The following is a 14,229-nucleotide window of genomic DNA, read 5'->3' on the forward strand; positions in this document are numbered from 1 at the left end:
CCTGGGGGGCTGAGGATGGGGTGGGGAGCCCTGGGGGGGCTGAGGATGGGGTGGGGAGTCCTGGGGGGCTGAGGATGGGGTGGGGAGTCCTGGGGGGCTGAGGATGGAGGTGGGGAGTCCTCGGGGGATGAGCTTGGGTGGGGACCTGGGTTGTGAGGGAGATCATATATTCAGGAGAATCTCAAACAAAAGCCCCTCAGCCTGTCAGCCCAACTCCAGCCCTTATGGTAATGAGCAATGAATTACCCACAATGCCCGGCCAAGCGCAAGTGGCTCTTGGCCCAGATCCTAAACTAATTTCTACATGTTCGTGTGTGTATATAATTTCCCTCCCTCCCTCCCTCCCTCTTTCCCCTCATTAGCGGGAAATACAGAGGGAGGGGGGCAGAAGAAACCCTGAATGGAAGCGGGGGGGGGCCACCAAGGGGCCCTGGCCAGCGGGGCCAGCTGGCACGGGCCTGGGTGCAGACTGAAGGAGGTGGGATGAGGGCAGGCCTGGAGCCAGGGGAGTCTAGAAACCAACAAGCCAGAGTTGGCAGCCCAGGGGGCCAGGGAGCGGTGCTGTGTGCGTGCTATGCAGCCTCTGGCCAACTCGGCTCAAGCAGCCCGAGCTCCCCAGCTAGTCTGTGGGACCCAGGTGCAGCCCAGAGCTCCCCTGCTAGTCTGTTCTGACTTCAGGCCCAGTGCTGCACTGAGCACTTCCACTCTGCAGCCTCCGCCCTGGCCTCTGAGGTGACCCCTGTCCCGCACAGCACCATCCACCCTCCCCATGAGCACCGACTCCCTTGGCCCAGAGTCCTCCAAGGCTCCCATCTCCTTCTGTGAACTTGAGCTCCCCTCATTGGTGCAACCTGCCCTTCTGCGGAACATGCAGACCCTGAGTTCGAAGCCTTGCAGTGCAGCCTCAGATAAGCAGCCTGGCCTCTCTGGGCAGCATGCTCATTACTGCAGAACACCCTGCTTCACCACCCCCTCCATGGGGCCACCTTTCTCTCCCCCTTCAGGCTGGTGAACTATTTAACCCTCAGCCCTTCAGCCAGCCCTGCCTCCCCTAGGAAGCCTCTGCACGTCCCATCAGTTTCTCAAGCTTTCTCCTGTGTCTCCAGAGGACTTTGCTGACTTGGGAAGACACTCGGATCCTGTGAGTACACGTGTCTACACAAACAGCAGGAAGCCGGCTTCAGGCCTCAGCTACGGGCCAGCAGCATGCTCACAACCCTCCGGAAGGAGCCTCTATAAAAGGATGCCTATTTTGTGTGTCTGTGCACGTGGGTGCAGCTTCTGTGGAGGCCAGGAGGGGGGTGTCAGGTCCCAAGCTGGAGTTGCAGATAGTGCCATGTGCAGACTTCATGGCCAGTCACCCACCCACCCTGGGTCCGGCTCCCTACCTGTGTTCCCAGACCAGCAGTCTCCTGCTGCAGTGCCCAGCACCTGCTGTCAGGTGGTCAGAACAGGGTCAGTAGCCCTGTCGTCATCCCAGGCTAGCAGAAGAGGAGCCCAGCCTTAGAGCCATCCGACCAGTAACTTTCCAGCAAAGAGAGGGCTCCAACATTTGCCCAAGGTCACACAGCATGTCTAAGGTCACACAGCACTGGATAACGGACACTGAGACCTGGCCTTGGGCTCCAGACAAGGCATGGGTCACTACCCCTACCCCTTACCAGCTGGACTCATCAGTAGCTACATCCTCAGTGACACATGGTCCTGTGGCTTCCTCAAACATCAAGGGGGCGGGGAATCCCAACAACAGCTATTTCTGCAGCAGCAGGCCAGCACGTTACATCCGTCACACCCGTGGGTGGGCAGCGCCCGCCCGGAGGAACTCAGGACCAGGCTATTTCTGGAGGCCAAGGTGAGAAGCAGGGTGGGAGGAGGGGCTGCAGCCTGGGACTGGCCAGGGCCAGGGAGGAAATCAGTCAGTCCCTGTGGAGAGGGATCCTACTGTGCGCAGACTGGAGCAAAGGACATAGCCACCACTGTGCACAGGCTCCCAGTAGGTGGAGCTGTCTGGAGGCTAAGGCCTGAGCTGGGAAGGCAGGGGAGAAGGGAGGGGAGAAAGGGAAGGAGGGAGGGAAAGAAGGGAGAAGGAGGGGAGGGGAGGGGATGGGGAAGGGGAGAACTGAGGGCCAGGGACCAGCAGGGCCTAGGGGCTGCTGGGAGGACGTGGAGGGTGGTGGGCAGAGGGAGGGAGGAGCTGAATGAGGAGTGGGGCTGGGGGCTGGGACTGGGTGAGCACAATGGGAGGGGCTTCCCAGAGCCTGGGGACACTGGAAACTGCTTTTCTCCTGGCAAACCCCAAGCCGTGAGACAAGCCTAGAGACAGGCCTGAGGGTGCTGATAGGCAGGGTGGTGGGGACTTGGCAACAGGGAAGGGTCCCCAAGATCACAGTCAGCCTGAGCACGGCCTATCAGTACCTGCTGTGTGACTCTGGACGCTTACATTCCCTCTCTGACCCTGGTGGGAAAGTCTGTAGTTTTCTCAAAGCAAAGTTGCTCGATGAATTTGAGAGTACTGTGCTCAAAGCACCCAGCGGGGAACCTGGGCCAGGGCCAGCACCCTCCGGACTTCGTCCCCATGAGCACCGCATTCCCTGAGAACCCCAGGTTTTGGGGTAATGCTTCCCATTCGCATGCTCACAGCGCCCGAGGCTTAAGGTGGCTAAAGGAGCACCGCCGGCCACCTCCGCGCTGCCTCCCCTCACACTACCAGGAACCCTGCAGGGGCTGCGATGGCCCGGTCACCCCGTCCACGCCCGCGGGGTCACCGAAGCCACCTGCCGCGTCCTGGCCCCTCTGGCGCCACCAACAATTTGTCTCTTTCTCCTCTGTAAACAAATGTCAGGAAAATAAATAGTTTTTAACGGGCTCATTAATTGAGTTCGGGAAGGAGCCCCTCCCCCAGGCTCCAATGGTGCAGTCAGCGGGACAGGAGAGAGAACACGGGAAGAGGGACACGGAGAGGGGAGGACACGAAGAAGTGAGGACACGAGAGAGGGGACATGGGAGGGGGGATGCGGGAGGAGGGACACAGGAAGAACAGGGGAGGAAGATGAAAGGGGGACATGGAAGACAGGTGAGGGGGGGCTAAGGGAAACAGGAAGGGGTGGGAACACGTGAGGGGTGGGAGGTTCCCCATGCTGCCTGATGTCACAGAACCCCTCTTCTTCCTCCCACTGGAGAAACTGAGGCTAGTCCATAGAGCATTCCAGGGCCTTGAATCTGGCGCCTTGTTCATGTGACTCCCAGAGTCCCACCTGAACCTGGAGCTCGCTGACTGGGTGCCGCTACGGTCCCTCCCCCATTCCCAGCACCTGGGTCACAGGGTCACGAGGTCACGGGGTCACAGGGCTGCACCTCAATTGGCATTTCAGTGTTGACCCCTCAGGCACTGGATGGCTCTGCTCTGGGCCAAATGCCACTGAGTGCAGCTCAGAGAGGTCATATGAGCACCTAAGGCTGCACAGCAATCCCCCTGCACCGGCTTTCATGGCCCTTGGCCAAGGCCGGAAGGACACCCGGATGATGAGAGCCCAGACCTACAGCCCTCGCACAGGAAAATGTCATGAGGCGGCATGGCTAGGGAGATTCAGAAGACGCCCTGGGAATCCCAGCTGCTGGAAAAGCATGCTGACCAGAGACACTTAGCAACTGTCCCAAGATCACACAGCTAGCGGGGAACAAAACCCAACTACTGGGCTCTTGTCCAAAGAGGAAAGAGGACTCTGTGGGCTCCACAGAGTCTCGGAAAACCACTTTGCCCAGGACTCAGAGGCCCCAGCCTTCCAATACTCTCCCCTTCCTTGCGCATCAGTTTCTCCATCTGCAAGACACAGGCTCCACTCAAGGGGTTCTAGAACCCAGCATCCAGCACCTGGTGCCCTTGGCTCCCTGCGAGCTGATCCTTAGTCAGAGGGTTGAAGGTTCTGCCAGCTGTCTGCCCCCTCTCTGAGCAGGGCCTTATCTCTCTGTGGCCTTGTTGCCTGTACCAGGGCTCACCGGCATGTGAAGGACGCGGTAGCCCAGGCTCCTGGCACCCCCACCCAAGCGTCACCAGCTGTCCCCCAGACACTGAAGGATCCCTGGGATAATGTAGACAGAACGCACTGACAGTTGGGGAAACTGAGGGACAGGCATGACTCCTGTGTAGATGTGTCCTGGCTTGTGGAGGGCGGTGCTGGGGAGGGTGGCTGCCCCCCAGACTTTTCGTTCGCTCCATTAGGTCCTCTGGAAGCTAGAGACCAGGGGACTAGAGTAAAATGCCCAATTTCACGCCAACAGGGGTGTGACACGTGACACACTGACAAACTGAGTACTGGTGACATAGATGACATGTAGCTCAGGCTAGCCTCAACTGCCCTGCCCCCCCCCCATGTAGCCCAGGATGACCTTGAACTCCTGATCCTCCTGCCTTAACTTCCTGGGTGCTGGAATGACATCGACCACTAAGAAGCTGCTCTTTCTGGGGCTTCCTGACTCAGTTTCCCCCCTTTAACTACCAGTAGGTTCCTAGCCTCCTCTACTGCACTGGCTCAGCTGATTCTACACTGTGTGGTGTGGCCTCCGGGACATCCTCTCCCTCTCTGGGCCATCCCGGACCTTTATCTCAGATCTGTTGCCCCTGCTAACGCTGGAGAATTCTGGGAAACCGGCCGAGTGTTTCCTCTTTGAACTTTTTAAAATCAACTTTTTATTTTATCCATTTTAGCAACTTGGCTTCCAGCGTGTGGCCACAAGGGCTTACCCCGCTGAGCCCTTTCACTGACCCCCTTTCTGGATGTGGTAGCCCAGGATAGCCTCACACCTCTGAGCCTCCCATCTATGGAGCTGGAGGCAGGCCGGCCCCTCCAGGGCGATTCCCAGAGCCCCGCGGAGGTCATTCCCGCCCACCTTGGGCCCCTCACCGCTCCGCAAAAGTGGGGCAGCCTGGATAGGCAGCCAGCGGCAGGGAACGCCCCAGTTTGCAGCGCTGAGTCATCCAACGCTCTGGAGGGGCTGCGGATGAGGCTGGGGGATGCCAGGGAGCATAGACTCACCAAAAAGTCTCACCCAAAACTCAGTAACAAACCTCAAGGCAGCAGGGCACCTGTGGTCCTAAAGGCTGAGCGACCAATGTATACATTCCCGACAAGCCCTGGGGTGGGTACAGTTCCTTTTATTCACAGAGGAGGGGGAAACACAATAGCAAAGAGAGGTCGAGCTGCTGTCCCTAGACCACAGCCAGCAAGCCGCAGACACGGGATGTGAACCTCTGCACGGTCCCTTCTCTAACTCCCAGAGTATCACTCTCCGGCTGCATGACAGGAACACGGGGATCCTCAATGGGCCTCCATCTGGTGTAAGCACGGGCCACCACGAAAGTCAGAGCGGCGCCATCCTCACCGCACATCCTTTTGTTTGCTAATCAAGGGGTTAATTATCAGCTGAATTCGATTAAACACCCACAGGCGTGGGACGCACAGGGAGACAACCCCACGGAGGCGACATCCGGTCCCGCCCGCGCGAGGTCACGGAGTGGCTTTCCCCTGGGCAGCCTGGGACAGATAAGGTGGCAGCGAGCGAGACACAGCGTAGTCTGGAAACGCAGCAGGGGTAGCACAGCAGAGCACTGGGGGAACAGTGAGGTCACCCAAAGGCAAAAGGGGAATCTCCCAAAAGGGGGGAGGGGCTTGAGTCAGCTCCAAGGAAGCGGGTAAGGACTGAGTGCAGGGCACGGACCATAGAAGCCGAACCCCAGGTTTGCTCTCAACTACAGGTCCCACGGAGAAATGCGTCAATCCCTGGCCGCAGCTCCGCCAGGCGGAGGGGGGCGGGGCAGCGCAGAAGGAAGAAGAAAAGACTAAATTAAAGCGGAGTTGACTGTCGCCTGAACGCATGGAAGATGACACGACCCGACACCTCGGGGCGTCAGAGACAAGGTGCTATTATTTTTTTTTTTATGTGTAAGAAAAACAGGGAAGCCACGCGTGGCCCCGGAGATCAAGATGTGGCGACCCTGACATCACTGTCGTGCTGTGCGACCTCAGACAATATTAGCCTCTCTGGTCACTCTTCGCAAACCCCAGCTCCTAATCCCAAAGGTCAAAGAGCCCCCTGCGCACGCAGGCCCCCCAATCCGTGCTCTTCGCTCCCCGGCTGTTCTATCCTCCCCCCAGCAGCCCCTTCTTTCCCGCCCCACAGCCCTGGCTCCCCCAGAAGTCCTGCCCCTCCCCCCCAGCCCCCACTGTCCCGATTTCAAGGGAGACGCTGCCCCTGTTGGTGCGTCCTGGGTCTTCATTGAGGACCCTCCGGTGGATCTTGGTCGTGGTGTGGCTGTCGGCCAAGTGCAGCCTCCCCCACGACCCCCAGCACCGGCCACAGAGGACAGAGGAAGGGCGGCCTCCTCCTCCCCCGACTTCCAGATTCTGGGATGTCAGGTGCAAGGGAGAGGAAGCGGCCGGGACCTGGTAGCCTTCAAATGCTGGACCAGAGAGGGCTAGAGATGAGCTCTGGGTTGCACAGCAGAGAACAGTCCTATCTTAGGAACATATCTCTCCCTCACGAGGGACCTCGGGTGAGGGACACCCCAAAAAGGAAACCACAACCACGCAACATTCTACTATCCCAACTAGATCCCAAGGCTCTCCCTTCTGGCTAAGTCACAAGCGGACGAGTGGGGCTCGAGTGGGACGACAGACAGGGCTCAGCGCTGCTAGGTGTCCCCCGACCCGGCGGGTTTATAAATATCTATCTTTATTTTTAGGCTTTTCCTCCAGCTCGCCCCCACCCCGAACTTTCTCGACGCTCCCTTCTTCCCCCCACGCGGCGGCTGAGACACAGGGAACAGGTGAGCGCGGGGCCAGCGCGACAGGGCCACGCGGCAGGTGGGGACATCAGCGAAGCCACAGGTCCGCGGACACCGAGAGACACACAGAGTCAACGCAGCAGGGGAAACAGAGTCACCAAGAGGCTCTTGGCCGCCTACAAGTCCACGAGGGACACGGGGACACCCCGACTTCCTGGGGTAGAGACAAGGGCCCCAGAGGCTCTGAGACTAATCCAGTGTGCGGAGGGTCAAGGCCACACTGCAGCGTGGGGACCGTGGATGTGGGATCCCCTTCTATGAACCTGCCACGCACCAAGAGCCCCCAATCCCATGGGACCCGCGGACAGACCTCACAGCCTTCCTGGCCACACCCGGCCGGCATCGCTGTCCCCTGTGGGCGCCGCCCCGAGACTAGCACCTAGCCACAGCCCCCCAAGCCTCCGGGGACACGGATGTCACCCTCCAGGGCGCGATACCGGCCGCAGAGCTCGCCTGGAAGCCCGGGCTCCCGCGACGGTTTGTTCGCCCTGAGCCCAATTAGGAGGATGCTCAAGGCGATCTCAGTGGCGGGTGGCTGGTTCCCCCCCGGGGGACTGGGGGTGGGAGAGCCGTCCCCAAGAAGAAATGCAATGTCATGGTGAGGGTGTGTCCCCCCATACTCCCTGGGGCCCCACAGGGGACAGGACGGGAGTTTGTGGGTCTCTGGAGACTCAGGCACGATGGGTAGGGAGACGGACCAGAGGCCAGGCACAGACATTATCTGGGACCTAAGTGTCCCCCCACTGTTCCGAGCTGGGGACTCTGGGGTTGGCCGGGGCGGGAAGCCGCCCCCAGCTCCAGCTGCCCGCCTGCAGCCGCCAAGAAATCAGCTGGCAGAAGGCAGGAGCAGGGACAGAAGGCAGCTGGAGATTGACAGGGGGAGGGACACAAAGAAAGGAGAAAAGACCGGGCAGGGGGGGGAGGGGAGTCTATGCAAATGGCAGCTCCCACTACCCGGCCTTTAATGAAGGAAGGAGTCGCAGCTGGTGAGAGGGGCTAGAGCCGGAGTAGGAGGGTCCCAGGTTAGCCCAGACAAAGCAGACAGCCATTCTCTGCACCGTAGAGACAGCAGCACCCCCCGGGGGCACAGAAGCCAGGACCCAGGACCCAGGTGCAGAAAGATGGGTGAACAGGATGTGTCCACCAATCTAGCACCCTCGGGATCCCTCTTGCTCTGTAGCAGACTCTTTGGATCCCCGAGTGCTCATCCTGGCTTGGGACACCTCAGAGGTCTCCGTGTGAGCATCAAGGACGGTTTATTGGGGGAGGGACATCCTTGCTCAGGTTGGAAAGTGAGCGTAAGGGAACCCCTGCCAGGCCAGGAGACACCCGGAGAAGTGACCATTAGGAGGTTCTACTGGAGGGAGGGACGAGGTGAGGGGTGACCGGGAAGATGGGCGCTCACACCTGCTGCAGGTTTTCGGGGGTATCTGGAGGCAGATTTGAGAGCAGGGAAAAGGGGTAACGCACAGGGATTTGGGGGTGTGGCAATCAAAAGGATCCTCGCTCGTAGTGGTGCTGGGGTTCGGGGGTGAAGAGGCTCCACAATGAGCGGGGAACTTGGCCCTGACCCAGCTCGCATTGCAACCGGGGGTACCTGCTCTCGGACCCCATTTCCTTCTGCGCCCCAGTCCCCGCCCCCGGTGACGTCACCACCCTCAGCCAGTCGGGGGGCTCTTGGGGTGTACCGGGGGCCTTAGGGCCTCAGGCTGGCTCCCCGGGGTTCCCCACGGGCCCCCGCATCGCGAGGATGAGGGTGGATGAGGAGTCCCAATCCCAGAGCTGGGGGAGGTCGGGGGTTGGGGGCGCCCGGACCGCAGAAGGGTGGAACCGAAGCCCCAGGTGATCTGAGGCGCCTGGCCCGGTCTGCAGCTCCAGACGCTGACACCGCGCACCGCACACCGCGTCCCCGCCCGGCTGGTGCAGTCGGTGACCCTGGGTACGGGCCAAGTCGCCCGCGCGCGTCCTCATCCCTCCTGGTCCCTGTCTCTACCGGTTCTCGTCTCTGTGGGTCTCTCTCCCTCCGGGTCCACATCCCTCGCGGTCCCCATTTCTCCAGCTCCATCCCTCCAGGTCCTCCACATCCCTCTCCTTCTTGCAGAATCCGATTACCGCTGCAGCCCGGACCCCCTTCGGAGCACAAAGGCCCAGAAGCTTGGAAGCACAAAGCCGGCGCCGCCCACCCCGCCCCTGTGTCCCCCGTGCGCCCCGTGCACCCCAGTACCTGCGGGCTCCGCATGCTGCTCCCGGCACCGGGTCGGCCCGGGCTCCGGCGGCTCCGCGTGTGCGCGCGGCCCGAGCTGCCTGGCGGGCGGGGCAAAACCCCACTGCGGCTCGCGCGCCCCCCAGCCGGTGACGTCACCCCTTCCGCCGCCGCGGCCCTGGGGCCTGGCCATGTACAGTACTGAGCCTGCGCGCAGAGGCCTGCCCAGTGAGGAGGCGCTGCTGGGTCACGTGCTTCGGGAGCCTGTAGAAGGCCCCGGGAGCACGTGGGACGTGGGACACGTGGCCCGGCCTGTCTCCTCTGGATTCCTTTTAAACTCAAGTTCTGCTGTAGCCCATGCTGGCCTCAAGTTACACAGAGGACGACCTGAGCCTTCTGCCTGTCTCCCCACTCTGCTTCCTTTGGCCAAAATATCCTTTCCCTAAAATCTTTCCCATCAAGCCCGCCTTGCTGGCTGGAGAGGCTGAAGCAGGAGGACATCGTTTTTGAACAGCCTAGGATAACAATGAAGTCGAGACCAGCTTGGGAAAAGAAGGATGAACCTGACATTTAAAAAAAAAAAAAAAAAAGTGGGGATGGGGGCTCAAAATGGCTCGGCACATAGAGGTGTTCGCTGCCCATGCCCGAGAACCTGACTTCAGTCCCCAAAGTCCCACAGTGGAAGGAGGGATCTGACTCCTATGGCGCTGACCTCCACATATATGCGCACACCCATGTCCACCGAGTTACTAGATATGCCAAACAGATGAAATGCAGCAAAAGACTGAAAAACACCTTCAAGAAAAGAATAGTCAGGGGCATGGGGGGCGTAACTTTCAGACAGCAGCAGGAGGATTGCTGCAAGTGTGAGTCCAATGTGGGCTGCACCCCGAGACCCTGACTCAAACAACGAAACGAGTTTATTTTACAGTCTGGGTTATTTTTCCCCCCCTGGAATTCATTCATTCGGGCCCAGAGCTGGAGACATGAGCAAGAGCCTGGAGCCGAAGAGTCCGGGCGGAAGGACTGGGTCATAAACAGGGAAGAGCGCCATGAATAATTGACAAGGAGCCTAAATTAAGAACAGGGCTTCCCAGCGCCTGCACCACGGCCAGTTTAGCAGAGCCAGCTTTGTCCTCTTGCCTGACTGGGGTGACCCTGATTGGCGTACGTGGTGCTAGTCGAGACCAGAGTACGTAGAAGGTGCCGGAGCTTTGCATGGTGTTCAGGGGCCCTTAGTGTAGTTTCTCTCGTGCACAGCAGGTACTTGAAGTCTGGGTACTCCGTAGAGATGTCTGATGTCGCACACAGGTGCCACGTCCTTGCATAGTCCCTGCAAGTGTGTGGCACTGTTGACTGCACACAGTGTGTACTCATATACTATGGAGCTGGGTGCTGGCAGGGCTGGCCATGCCAGAACAGACCGGCCGTCCATCAGGGAGGGAACAAGGTCTTGCCTTGTTTGTCCGAACTGAGTAACCACTCTGCCCCAGGGTCCTGGTGAGCAGTGAAGGGGAACATGTAAACCGTAGCAGGTCTGAGAGTCTGGAAGCTTCCAGTGGCCATTCATCCCCCCTCAGATCTAGGCTGTGTTAAATGCGGTTTACACAGAAGTAACAAAACAGAACAATCAGCCTGCAGCTGACAGCACATAGACAGGCAACAATATATCAACCCAAAGCTGGTTGTGTGTTCAGCCACTCAGGGCGGCCATCGATATCTCTGCTGCAGTCACAGCAGCCTCCTCCTGCTCCTCCCTTGACCCTCCTCCTCCCACACAGGTTCCGGCCTGCCCCAGGGCCCTCCTACATGCTGGTCCTCAGCCTAGTGAGATGTTCCTTTCGGTGCCCAGAGACGACCACTCCCAATACCACTTCCTGAACAGACTGTTCCCAATATTGTGCTGAAGAGGTATTCTCACAGTTAGAAATGCCATGCCCCTCGGTTTGCTTCTCATGAGGCTCCTTGCTCTGGTTGTGCCTCGATGTCCTGTCTCTGTGTGACAACAGCTGGTGACTTAGGGCTGTAGGAAGGGTGAGGTGAGCCATCCTACCAATCACCTAAATTGGTGGAGCCTAGAATTCCCCAGTAAGGGGTTTGGGGGCGTGACTCACGTGACAAAGTGGAGGTCAACGCTTAACTTTGCACAATGATTTTGGCATATTCTTTTTTTTTTTTTTTTGGTTTTTTGAGACAGGGTTTCTCTGTATAGCCCTGGCTATCCTGGAACTCACTCTGTAGACCAGGCTGGCCTCAAACTCAGAAATTCGCCTGCCTCTGCCTCCCGAGTGCTGGGATTAAAGGCGTGTACCACCACGCCTGGCAATTTCAGCATATTCTGTCACTGTTGTTGCACCCAGCCCCCTAAGGGGAGGTGCTGAGCAGTGACCATATTTGAGCAGACCAGCAGAACTGGTCTTCTCTGGAGGGGGCTGTGTTGGGCCCAGGGAGGGACCCAGTGGGCTCTAAACTTCTGGTTTCTGCCCAGCCTGGCACACACACGGAGGGCAGTATGACTCATTGTTGGGTGAAAATTTCGCTCTGGAACATTCCTTCCCTCCAGAGTCTGTGGGACTAGAGGGGCTCTCCCCAGATGCCCATGCTCTTCTTGGCAACTTCCAGTGCCTGGTAATTATTTCCTCTGTTTTTCTCTTCTTTCTTTCCTTCCTTCTTTCTTTCTTTCTTTCTTTCTTTCTTTCTTTCTTTCTTTTTTCCTTTCTTTCTTTCTTTCTTTTTAAAATTCCAGTGGAGTGCCCAGTGTCCACAACATGCTTCTTCTAGCCAAGTGGGGATTCTGTGATTGGAGCTCATGCCGCCAGGAGGCAGAGACAGGGGGATGAGAGGCTTAAGATCAGCCTCGACTGGGATGAACTTAAGGTCAGCCTGAGGTAAAGAATTTTTTTTTCTCAAAATAAACATACCAGAAGGGCTGTGGGCAGGGCTCCAGTTCCACCATAGCACAGAAACCCCAGCCCATATCTACAAACACAGTTCAAAGCCTGTGCTGTCATGGGTGGCTGGAACCAGGTTGGGAAGGCCACAGTGCGTGATTCAAGGGTGCTCAGAAAGTGCAGCCCCCAACACTCCTGTCACAGCAGGAGAAACTGAGGCAGCCAGACAAGAGGCATTGTGGGGCTCTGGGATATGTTTGTGATTTGTTTGTTCGTTCGATTGTTTGGGACAGAGTTACACCAGGCAAGGTTGACCTCGAATTTCCCACCTTCTTCTCTCATCCACCTGAATGCTGAAATGACTGGTGTGCACCATCACACAAGCTCCGGGCTAAGCATGCTCTCCATTGACAAACGCCTGTGATGTTAGAAAAGGCCTGGGACGGAACAGAACCCAAACAGGAGGAGCCCAGAAACCTTTGCGGCTGCAGCAGATCCCTGGAGGAGGGATGGGGCAGAGTGGGCTGCAGGAAGGGCTTATGCTGTGGAAGAACGTGGGAGCTAAGGAGGGCAATAGGCAGAAAGCGGACCCTATGTTCACTGCTGCCCTCTGGTGGTAGCTACAGTAGCTGGCATGTGGAGGAGCTGCCTGCAACCCCAAAGCTGGACTCAATGATTACAGACAGTTCCACCCCCCAACCCCCATTCCTGGCACGCTGTCCTCCAAGGATCTAGCTATGGTTGGTGTTCTGTGCAACAAAACAGGCACAGGGAGGTTAAAGAACAGTCTGGTGTCACGTGGCACAGGCGGGAATGGAAACCCAGTTTCTGTACTTTGGATAGTTTAGGCAAGCCTGGGCAGGAGAAGGGCTTGGTCTTGAAATGGGGTCCTCTGTGCTCTGGCATGAAGTTCCTGAGAAGAAGCAAGCAAGTGGAGTCCCCCAGCTCCTAGACTTGCATGTTCCTGCTCCCGGGGCTGGAGTCTTGCTCCTGGTACAGAGGGGCCTTGACAGGTTTGGGCCCCTCGAAGACTTACACTGTTTTAATTCTTATTTCTCTGAAAGGGCCCTGGAGCCCTGCACGCAGTTTTCTCACCCACTGTCCTCTGGCTGTTCTTCCTGTGCTTCGCTGTGACTCTGCTCACCCGTGTCCCCAGGTCAGCCCAGGGTTAATCTTAGACAACTCCCCTTGTTGGGACACAAAGACCCGATGTGGGACAAACATGTGGTTGCCCCAACAGAATGTTCAAAGGCCCTGGGGATGAAGAACACAGGTCTCCAGAAAGCGTAGTTGAAGGGCCCTCTGTGGGAAGGAGGGAGTGAGACACTCCTTTGTGCCCTCCATTGTTGGATTGTCATTGACTTGATCAGCTTGGGGGGCAGCAAGGGCTTCTCCAGTCGGCCCGTGTCAGCGGCTCAGCACCCTCAGATTCAAACTTGGGAGTCAAGTGACAGTGAAATAGCGAATGGGAAAATTATTTTTAAATCCTCACTTCTCAGGAGGAGAAAGGGACACGTCGTTCCAACTTGGCGGGGGCTGGGGAGTACCCGGGTGTAAAGATGGACACTTCCTGTCCTCAAAGTTGTCTACACCAGGTCCTCCACACTGGTGGGAGTTCAAGGCTCCATGCCAGCACGGGATAGAGGCGATGCAGGCCACAGGAGGCCCCTGTCCTCAAAGGTCACATCAAGGTCACGCTTGGTCCACCTAGGTTCCTCCCTGAGTCCTACGTTTTAGTTTTGTTGTTTCTTTGGGGGAGAGGCATTACTCCATATGTAGCTTACAAAGAAAGTTCTGAAAGACTCAGGGACAATGTGATATATCTGAGACCATGTCTCATTAAAAAATAAATATGCTGGGGGGGGGGGAGTGCTGACACAAGCCTTTAATCCCAGTACTCAGGAGGCAGAGGCAATTGGATCTCTAAGTTCAAGGCCAGCCTGGTCTACAGAGTTCTAGGACAGCCAGGGCTACCCACATACACACACACACACACACACACACACACACACACACACACACCATGTCTCAACAAAGCAAAGCAAAACAAAACCAACAAAAATATCATGAGCTTCAGTCTCTGCGCTGCAGGGGAAGAAATTTTAGAGTCTACTAGTGCTGCCTGCTTATTGGTCCTAGAACATAGGGGGTCTGTGTGCTACTATGTGTACTGGCTAGTTCTGTGTCAACTTGACACAGCTGGAGCTATCACAGAGAAAGGAGCTTTAGTTGGGGAAATGCCTACATGAGATCTAGCAATTAGTGATTAAGGGGGAAAGGCCCCTTGTGGGTGG

The 14,229-nt window shown here is 57.7% G+C and overlaps 1 protein-coding gene across 8 annotated transcripts in view; it reads right to left on the reverse strand.

The window, feature by feature from the left end:
• Ptprs (protein tyrosine phosphatase receptor type S) overlaps positions 1–9,207 on the reverse strand; it is a 64,616-nt gene extending 55,409 nt beyond the window's left edge. For 3 of the 8 annotated variants that reach the window (XM_029531386.1, XM_029531385.1, XM_029531382.1), the window contains exon 1: positions 9,066–9,182. The gene's annotated coding sequence lies outside the window, so the exon portion shown is untranslated. Of the gene's footprint in view, positions 1–9,065 lie in introns of all 8 variants that reach the window. The other 5 variants (XM_021217521.1, XM_021217519.1, XM_029531387.1 and 2 more) reach the window with 3 other exon arrangements.
• Positions 9,208–14,229: the final 5,022 nt, after the last annotated feature.

The sequence above is a fragment of the Mus pahari genome, chromosome 18 (genome assembly GCF_900095145.1).
Source record: "Mus pahari chromosome 18, PAHARI_EIJ_v1.1, whole genome shotgun sequence".
NCBI classification, from domain to species: Eukaryota; Metazoa; Chordata; class Mammalia; order Rodentia; family Muridae; genus Mus; species Mus pahari.